At 39.8% G+C, this 10,699-nt stretch overlaps 1 long non-coding RNA gene across 4 annotated transcripts in view; it reads left to right on the forward strand.

Annotated features, from left to right (window-relative positions):
* Positions 1-10,397, forward strand: part of LOC136010686 (uncharacterized) — a 37,534-nt gene extending 27,137 nt beyond the window's left edge. For all 4 annotated transcript variants that reach the window (XR_010610961.1, XR_010610962.1, XR_010610963.1 and 1 more), the window contains one exon: positions 9,577-10,397. This is a non-coding gene — a long non-coding RNA (uncharacterized LOC136010686). The remainder of the gene's footprint in view (positions 1-9,576) is intronic.
* Positions 10,398-10,699: the final 302 nt, after the last annotated feature.

A 10,699-nucleotide genomic window follows, 5' to 3' on the forward strand; every position in this document is an offset into this window, starting at 1 on the left:
AGGTGGCAATAGCAGGAAATTCAATTTTAATCGAATTTGAGCATTGTTCTCTCTCCAGGTGTAATAGCTTCATGAATGCAACAATGTGTAATTTCTCACATTCACTTTTTTCCATGGTTCAATGCAAATTATAGTGTGTCTTCAGCACAGTGATATAATAACAAGCTGAGACAGATTGCAAATGTGCCAGTGAAATACTGAAGAAGAGGACATTTTGTCTTGATGACTGCAGAATGTGAGAAACAGGCCATCAGAAGTCTAGTTTCCTACACAGGAGCTTGAGACAAGCACCTCACTGTTGCAACACGTGTACAAAGCAATTACAGTAAATAAGCCATAACAGAGAGAAATGTTAATCTATTTTTTGAGACATAAGGCAAACGTTGGCTGGCTCCTACTGGCTCAGCATTGCACTGCAACCTACACATTAAAAATGTATTGTACAGAATAAATGGAATGGGAATAGCTGATGCATATCACAAAGCAGAGACACTGGGAGCTTTGTTGAACTGCTGGATAATGTTTGGGTATTTGCTAGTGACAGATGGTAAGCCTTTCCATCCATAGCTGTGTGCTCTGGATGGAGGTTTGCCTAGTTACTGTCACTGTCATCTTTGTCATTTTATTGTCAATTCTTACAGCTTTGAGGGCCCCCATGTGTTTAATCCCTTGTGCGGAGATTTTATGAGGGAGTTACTTAAGAGTGTGGTAGGAGGGAAAATAAAACAAAGCCAATTCCAGTTACTCTTAATCCCAGCAAAGGCACGGTCTGTGATCACTTATGCTGTTCCTAAATGGCTGGGGTCTGCACTCCATGTTTGCATCTGGGCTGAAGACACACATGGTGTCAATTGGTAACATGCAGAGGCCAAACAAATAGATGCACCAACATGAACCCACGTGCGGCCTAATTCCCTCCGCAGTGGATGCCAGTGGGAAGGCACAATATGTGTTGAATACCAGAAAATTAATTTTGAGCTGAAATACCCTTCAGAACAGAAATACCCTTCATTTTTCTGCTGCCCAGACCAAAAGTTTCACAAGGCTGGAGGGGACTGGAGGTTTCTCTTCACAGTAACAGAGCACCAGAGATATGAATCTCACCAACAGCACTCTGGCTGTGGGTCTGCACCAACATCAGTCTTAGACTCTTATTCCTGCCCAGGGGCTCTTGCCTGCTACTGAAAACTCTGAACACTTCTTCAGCTACATTTTAGGGGAGAGAAAGCAAAAAGGAAGGTAAACAAACCAAAAAAAGCAGGGTTTCTCTCTTCTTGGGAGAAATTCAGGACTATGACAACATTCAAACTGAGGTGCATGGAGGTATGTTAATAAAGAACGTTGCTTGCCCACACCACTTACTTTGCCTGTGTACAGACAGGTGATACCAGGACCCACAGCATCCTGGCTCCCTCGGGTTCCTTTCTATAACATGACTATATCCATATATACCTGGGCTCTAAGTCCTACTCCTACTCTGGGCCATGGAAACAAGACCCAAGTCCTTACTGCTTTATGGCACCATCATACCTTCACATTTCTTCCTTGCTAACATGGAATACAAGACCCCAGCCGCTTAGGAACAGCATAAGTGATCACTCTGTCCCTATGTGCATAGTGTATTTAAGCTATTTTCTTCTGAAAGCAAGCTAATACACCAGGAGAACTGCTCCATGGCACGTCCTTTGGATGCTTAACATGCCAAGAGTCACATAACTGTCCTCTCTGCAGAAACCTGAGGTAAAACAATCCCAGCTTTTATCAGCTGAGGCTGGAGCCTTAATTTACAACTATCAAACAACATTTCTTTTAGACTCATGATTTTTGTCTCCTCATTTCTCACTGTGTCTTCCTCTGCCCCCAGAGGAATTTGTTCTCATTTGTTGAAATATCTCCTCTCTGGACTGCCTTCAAACATCAGCTGTAAGCCTGATTAATTATCAAGGAGGTCATCACAATTCATAATAAGTTGTGTGCTAATTACATGTACCCTACGAGTATTTTCCTCTCATTTATCTTGTGAGTGTTCATTTTGCAGACTAATAATGAATATGACAACTAAAAGTGAAACTAGTAGTGTGGACTGTCAAATAAAAGCATGGGGGGATTGGGCTCTTAATTAAACCTGCTATTTGCCTGGCATGACAAATGCTACTACCCAACTTGCTTCCAGAAAAGGCTATTTATTAAAAACATGTTATTCCCAAGAGACAGATAATAGACACTAAGGCACTCCAGTAACACCAAAAGAATCACTTAGTATTGAAAACTATTTCATACCCACACTGAATTAAAGAGTCTATGCAAAATCTCAGCCTGTGAGACTTGGAGAGCAATACTCTCTCTTGTGCAGGTGAATACAAACAAGCTTTTCTGCTCCTTCTGAACCATAATCCAAAGAGCTCAGGCTTGTGGCTTCTTTTCCCCAGTCAGGCTTGGCCTAGTTTCTCTCCCCCTAAAACTGTCTGTAGGCCTCACAAATAATGTTTGTAGTCAAGAAGTACAATAAAGTTGGCTGTGAGTGGTCATCCGTCACAAGGAACTATTTTGGTCACAGCTTCATGGCTGCATGAGAATTTGCAGTTTGGAAGTGAAAAATGGTTTACTTATATCTTTAGAGAGCATTTCATTCCTCCTCACAATCTAATCTATGCTTTTTAGACAAGAAAAGGTGTGGGTAGAAGTACATGCTATGAAATCTCTGGAGTTTAAGCTACAAGCCAGCATGATGGCAGCCAATGCTTCAGAGAAAACAAGTCCTTTCTTTTGGGCATCAACATTCTGCTGGCTGTTTATAGTTTGCTTTAGAATGGACTTCTTTAGGCTGGATGTAGGTATATTGGGGCAGTTAGTTTTAGGAGTGATATGTCAGAAAAATAGTCCTGCTCCCCCCAGTTCTATTAAAAAATCTTATTACTTTTAACCTCCTTCCTACACTGGTTTTCAGATCATCGCCTGCTTCATTCCTTGAAGTAGCTTAGCTAAATTTCTGAAGAACGTGCTACTTTCAATAAGATTTCTTTTGTTCCTCTAAAAAGCCTCAAATTACTAGAGTTGTGTATGTGTGTTTTGTCCCCCCCTCCTTCCTCCTCTCAAATAACTCCACTAATCTTAGGGCTGAAATTCAAAAACTCATTTCCAACAACAAACAAATTCTCTTACAACCCTGGCATTTCAGGAATAACAAGAATGAGGTGACCTCATGCGGAATGGCTCTAAAAAGCCTTTTTTTCTTTTAGTCCTTTTAGTACCACCAAAAGAGCTAATTACGACCCATGAAATGTCTTGTTCGTTAGCTCATGACTCCATGACTCAGGTGCCATGTTCTGCTACTTAGCATGACCTCACCTATTTACATCACAATAGCATAAAACTGTAATTACAAATAGTTTAAAAGTCAAAGAGGTTTTATCTTGAAACACCAGTTCTGCCCATCAAAATGACGTTCTTTTTTGTTAGCCAAAACATGTCATGGTAGTAACAAATTGGCTGGCCATGAGGTACACTGCATTACTACATGAACACCAAAACACATGTATCTTCTATTATAAAAGGTAAATCATTCCTTTGTCTTACCACCCTAAGTACACTCAAAGATTCTGATTCACAAGGGCACTGCCTTTCTTCTTTAACTAATACAACTACAGTTGCTAAAATTAAAACCTTTCCATAGAATGCAACATTTTGATTCATGTTACCTGTGCATTCATCAGGGGAGCAAAACAGAACTGGTCTTTCTCTACTAGAGCTTCCAATACTGAACAACTCTCCTGCAAGTGGCTGACTTCTGGAGCTGCTCTTGCCACAGTGCCTTTCTTTAGCCCTGCTTTCCCACTCTTACAGAACTATAACCAGCTAACACTGCTGTCAAACACCTTTCTTTTCCTATTGATACCAATCTGATTACAGAGTAGGCAGTGAGTTTGCTGAAAGCACTACTTAAATCAGAATGGCATTTCTTATCCAGTACATTTGTTCTTATGACCTTGATGACATATTTATAGAATTCGGTTTTTCTAAGGGAGAGGCTGGTTTGTGCTTGCTCATGCAACAGCTGTGCTTTGTCCTTCGAAAAGTCAGTATAGTCCCTATGCCTGGCTATTTTTAAACCACATAGGTCTTACTGGTCATCTAAAAATAAGTTTCTAATATTCACATGTAGTATACATAGAACCATCATTTGACCAAATATGGTAGCATAAAGGGGTCCGTGTCAGGTCTTTGGCTTCTTCTATAGCACAATTATGATTTTAAAATACACAACAAAATGATAAATAGACCCTGCACTTCCTGTTTGCAAAATTCCAAGAGCAGAAATTAATGCTTTTGTGCAGATAGAGTGTGGGCTGAGGATACCCTCAGACTTCTCCCAGCAGTGATCAAACAATGATGAGTTTTACTTCCCTGAAAGGGTCTGGTTAATCATGATCCCGGCACAGCAAGGAAGATAAATATTTTAAAGGGGAAAATAATGTTAGAATGTAAAACAAAAATTCTGATCCTCAGGTATAACAATGAAAGGTCTTTCTTCTAACAAAAGCATAACAAAATCTTCTTGTTATCAAGCTTTCAAATCAGAATTTCTCTCTAAAGACAGGCCCAAAACATCTAGGCCACCTGATTCCCAAATCTTTTAGGTTTCTTCTTCCTTACTGAACCTAGCTTAGAGGAGAAACCTCAGAGGACTTGGACGGCTCAGACCCAAAGCAATCCCCATAATAGAGCAGACCTAGGTTGTGGCTACTCAAGTCTTTCACAAGAAAAGCATACCAACTTGGCTAAGAGAAAACACTATGGGCCATCTAACATGACAGCTGTATAGGACTACATAGGCCTTGGCAAAATGTTTTCATTTTGATTAACTGGACATTTCTTTGACAAAGAACAGAACAGAAAAGGTTTTCAAGGGACAAGTCCTTATGAAACCTCTATCTGTTACAGTTTATAAGAACACCACAAGCAGCAGAATTAAGAAGCTCTTGTTTCTTATTGATTTGTGTCTCACAAATGGCCACCTTTGTGGACTTTGTTTTTAGTAAGTGATGAGCTGGTTGTCAAAGCCCTTTTCCTCACTTGTTCTTTTCACAAACCCAGTAGAATCTTCATAACTTTGAGACAACTGCATTTCTTCAAAACCCATAGACACTGACTGCATCATTCCAGAATTAATGGGGAAAGACTGGTGAACACAAAATACACCACTGTATCAAAAAGCGTTTACTTATGGAGCCCAAAATACAGGCATTTACCAATACAGGAAGCTCTGACATTTTGCTTATACAGCTGTCTATCTAAATTAATGTGCTCTATCTGCATGTTGTTATACTATAGTTGGGTGGAAGCATCAGGTTAAATGTATTCCACTTAACAGAATTAAGGTCAGGAATTTTGGTCACCCAAGGTTTTAAAGATTAATCATAAGGACGTCAATGAAGCTGTTTAGTTTTGAAAGTAGTCAGGACCTACTTAGTTTATGAACTGAACTGGGTAATGCAAATCCTTGTTTTGAAGACCTCTCAAGAAATATTTCTGTATGACAGACTGTGGATGGTAATGGGATATTTTTAGTGTAATGTTTGAGTGCATCGCAAATCTGCTTGGATTCCTCTAGAAGAGAATGAGTCATTGCCCACAGAATAGATACGCAGCAAATTTAACTTGCTTTTTTGCTCATGCAATACTATAAAGCAAAACAGTTTCCTGAAATGTGTTCTTTATTGAAGTTCATTCTTCACTGAGACTTTATTTTTAAATTTCATATTTCTCACACTCTGTACGTATTGGACATGATTCAAACCCATCACAGACATTAAAATGACATTAATGCAGTTCACCTGTATCATATACATGCAGCACAGATTTTGGGGAGAGTTCTGCTCCCCAGAAAACTTTAAAGTCTTGATTGTATTTCATATATGTTACAACCTTTTAAAGCTTTTCTTTAACATCCCTTTCACAATTCTCCTGTCTCCTCTGTTTGTGTTTAGCAACTCTACTGCTGCCTGTTTAGGTTACTAAGAGCTCTCTTTGTTCAAGTGTTCTCTGTCAGTATTTGCCCAGCATCTACAGGAGTCCTAACATCACAGTTGTGTCTTACTATAGTAAAAATAATAAGTACATCTTTGTTGCTCCTTTCTGCAAGCTGTGGGCATGTCTGGTATTTCTTTAAATATTCACTGTTGCACTCAAATGAACTAAAAAAGCTCTAAGGGTGTTGTGATGGAAAGGGTTCTGCCTGTATGACAATATGAAAGGCTACTGTAAGGCATGGTTTCCCACAAAGAGGAAATTAAGTTCTGTGGTTTCAGCTCAGCATGTGCTTTTTCAACAACATTTCAGGGCTTTCTGCAGCAACAGTTTTCATAAGTGAAGATGTTTTCATAAATGAAGATAGACTCACACAATTATAAGAATCGGTTTTGAACTTCATGGTAGGATAGATGACCTAGCACTACAATGTAGCTCCTAAGAGGAAACTTCTATAGCAAGAACTTCGTGATGCTTATTGAAGTTTAAAGTACATATTTTTTTCTTAATACATGGCAGCTTTAATGCACAACATGCTCTGTTGAAAAAGCAAATTCCAGTTATATTTTCACACAGTTCAAAACTGAGTGGGTTAGTTTTCATGCAATTCAAACCAACAATGGTCTTTATTGTTATCGCTTATCTTATGATACCCATTGTGATTATATACGCTATTTTTTTTGGTGTTCAGTAAAGGAAAATATTGCAACTAAATATATACAGATTGCATTGTTCAGCTGTGATAAAGGGATGAAAATAATGTTCAGAAAATCACTCCTTAGGGAAGTTAGCAAGAGATTCCCAAAATATTGTTTTGTTCAAACAAACAACTTATTAACCCTGGATCATAAAGCCTGCAAGGCACAGAGAACTCAGAAGAAGCATGGGAGAAAGGTCCACTCAGAGGTTACTGACAGTGATATGCTATGATGATTAACGATTCTTGCAGATACACACATTTTAAAGGCCAGAAGAAACCCTTCCATCACCCTGTCTGTTTTCTGCAGGAATGTCCTCCATTAATGCGCTCCACATAACCTGTGTTTGAAGAGTTTTCCAAAAAGCCACAGAATATGTCAGACCTTAAAGAGTTGGACCTTCATTGGTGACCTGAAACTTAGGAGCTTGTATTTTAGATGTTTCCAAGTGTCCCTAAAGGGAAGCTTACACAGAATAACCTATTTTATGAGGTTTATGATACTTATTCCTTTTTATTGTTGAGATCTTCACAGAGAAGGAATGAGAAAGGAAAGCAGATTTGTGGTGATGAGGCCTAGAACATGTTTCTTTTCATTACTGACTGCGACTACTTCCAGAATATGGAAAGAAAGCTAGTGAGTTTTGTAAGATGATGGAAGGAAAGATGGGATAAGGAAGGCCTTTCCTGCTCAAGCTGCAATGTCATTTTCCTGAGGCAAGAGAGACAACAAAAACTTAGGGCCAATAAATTGACCTTCATCTTGCTCGAGTGATGTGCTCGTCACAGACATTAATTTGACAATGTTCTAGTTCTGCTTCTGATTGAGGGTTTTAGTTGGCACAGTGTCATAGTTCTTTGACAGTTCAAAATATAGAGCTTCTCAGATGGAGGAAGAAAAAACTTCTGCATTTCATTAAACAGCTTTTGGAGGCATGATGGGAAACAGGGGTATGAAGAGATTGCAAATGCAGATATAGGCATTTACACCAAGTTTCTAGGCTCCACTTTAAATTCAACTCCTGGCCTACCAGTGCTTGGCATCATCTTTGAGTAGCACAAATCTGAGATAAGGAAAGGAATGTGAATGAGCCCATTAGTTCAGAACTCATAGATCGTATGCTTTTGGGATGTTAGAAATTGCCAGAATATGTTGCTAAAAAGCCTGAGAGATCAGCCAGGACAATAAGTTACTGTTGGGAAACAGCTTGCTTATCTGGCTTTAATTTGCTGCAACTGGGTTGCCTGTATGAGAGTATGTAGCTACACATGCACATAAGAATCTTTCCACTACTCCATGCAATTCCAATCCATCCTTCACCCCTTGAATGGCACACAGCACTCCTGAGCAGTGGGATGGCTATTTTCACTTTCAGAGGCACAGCAACAGGAAATGTATTCTAAACTCATCTCATTTAGTTTGTGGAATTGCTCAGGTCTCTTGCCAGCTGGAAGCTGGTTGGCAGGCACACATCAACTTCTACCCTGTCTCAAACAACCTTATGCAGCTCAGCAGAGTAGGTTATTAAATAAGAAAAAGCAGCCCGTAAATGAGAATGAATTGGCCATGGATGCTTGTTCAGTCTGAGCTGTCAGCGCTCACTACATGTCATACACACAAGGGTCATGACTCATTGCCAGAAAAGGGAACAATGCCTCCAAGAGGTCACAGAGTGGGATACGGTGGAGTATATGTGCTAGGTAACACTGCTTATTGACCACCTTGCAGAGGTAAAAGCAAACAGACCTCTGCTTTATAATACACCTGTGCTGCACACAGCTGACCCAAAATACTATAGCTGCAAGCTCCACGAAAAACATCTTTGTCTGGCCGAGAAGCACCAAACATAGAGAACCAAGAACCATGAGAGTCTTGCCTCAGTGGCTCCATTGCTGCCTCATTTCTCCAAGAGATTGCAGAGGCTGGATATGCAACTTCATCCTGGGGTTCCCAGTGATATCAGCTTTAGTAGTACTTGCTGCTTTATTTCACCCTGTCAATGGGGATTTAAATTAGCTTTCATTTCCCATGCCAGCACAACCGTGTAGCCAGCTTGAGGCCCATGCAATTAAAACATTTGGCCCGATAGCCACCTCTTGGCCACCTCTGTCTCATGTTTGTCCTAGTTCCCCTAAACAGCAGCCAGGGGATTTCAGTTATATTTCCTGAGGGAAATTCCAGTATAACCAAAATACAGCTCACAACTCTTTCTTGTGAATTCCTTCTGGTACTAGTATATCATCAATCAACATAAGACACGGCCTTTTAAGTGAACACATTACATGGCAAAACATATATTTTGAAAACTTTTTTAAAAGGGTGAATATTTTTTATAGGGATTTCTTTTTTTGTAATAGAATTCAAGAAGTTCATAAGCTGCCTGTAACCATCAAAGGCATCTGATGACCAAAGACCCATCTATAATCACATAAGATCATAAAATGGTTTGGGGTGGAAAGGACCTTGAAAATCATCTAGATCTTGATCATCATCATCACCCCCCAGCCACGGGCAGGGATGCCTCACGCTACACCAGGTTGCTCCAAGCCCCGTCCAACCTGGCCTTGAACGCTCCAGGGATGGAGCAGACACAGTTTCTCTGGGCAACCTGTGCCACTGTTTCATAACCTTCACAGTAAAGAATTTATTCCTAATATCTAATCTGAGTCTAACCTCTTTCAGTTTAAAGCCATTCTCCCCTTAACCAATCTCTACAGGCCCTTGTAAGAAGTGCCTCTCCAGCTTTCTTATAGGCATTCTTTAGGTACTGCAAGGATGCTATACATAATATTCATCTCTGCAAGGTGTGGATTATAGATACTATTTATGTTAAAGCTATGTATTTAAACAGGAGAATGTGATCTTTACTTTGGAGCTGCTTCACTGAAGATCAAAGTACAGCTGGTTCTCTGGTGCAGGAGAGAGACAGGCTACTCAACTGGCCAAGGACATACTACAAGAGCAGCACTGGGGAGGAAGAGGAGTACAATCTTTTTGCTGTTTTAAGGGGTTGAAAACACAAAACTTGGAACTTGCCCATGGCGGCAAAGTTAAAACTGATGCCACCTATCTTCAAGAACTACCAAACACCTATCTTCAAGAACTATCAAACTACCTCAAGTAGCCACCCTGGTTTATGTGGTCCTAACAAGGCAAGATGAGTCCTTATAAACAACTCATTTTTTTGGCAAAGGATTGGTTAGGCTTCACTGCAGAAGATAAATCCTAGCACTGTTCAGGCAAAAGCAAACCTCCTGAACTAGAGTTCCATTGTGCAGTGTAAAATCCAGTCCAAAACTGTAACTACCCCAAAAGCTGGAACTGTGTTTCACAGTTTGTGGCCACCTCTTGCAACACAGGTCTGGCTGGATATAAGCAAAGTTTGATTCATTTAACAATTAGGAAGGAACCAAAGCATATTGTGACAACTACAAATACTAAAGTATCTGGAGGTGTTTTGTGGGCCAAGGACAGGAGAAGAATCAATATAAAACAGCTATCAGAATGGCTATGAAATTTCCCTCCCTTAGGAGACTCTGCTCCAGTTACGTCAGGAGTACAAATCAATACCCTTAAATTGGTTTATGCTTTGTTTTGTACTTGGTGAACTATACCACTGTGCATGTTTTTGGTTAAAGAAATAGAAATAAATGATATTGGCGGTTTGCGGTACTTTTTGTTTTGGTTTATTCCCTCCCATCACCTCCTTTTTCTTTTGGTAGCAGTTATTTCTACATTTAAACAAATGCTGCTGCCAAAGGCAGAACTTTTACTTGGTGAAATACGGCTGTCTTGCATCTTGGAGAAGATAACTGTAGAAAGCTTAGAAATAATTTCAGTTCTTGGAGTAAAAATAAAAACATTCCTAATTCACTATTCATGCAACTCTTATCTTCAAGGAGCAAGACCCAGGTGACAGAAGAAAGTAATCAGGGGAAATAATGTTTAAACTTGTTAATTACAAGTAGGCTATT

Source organism: Lathamus discolor, chromosome 3 (assembly GCF_037157495.1).
Source record: "Lathamus discolor isolate bLatDis1 chromosome 3, bLatDis1.hap1, whole genome shotgun sequence".
NCBI classification, from domain to species: domain Eukaryota; kingdom Metazoa; phylum Chordata; class Aves; order Psittaciformes; family Psittacidae; genus Lathamus; species Lathamus discolor.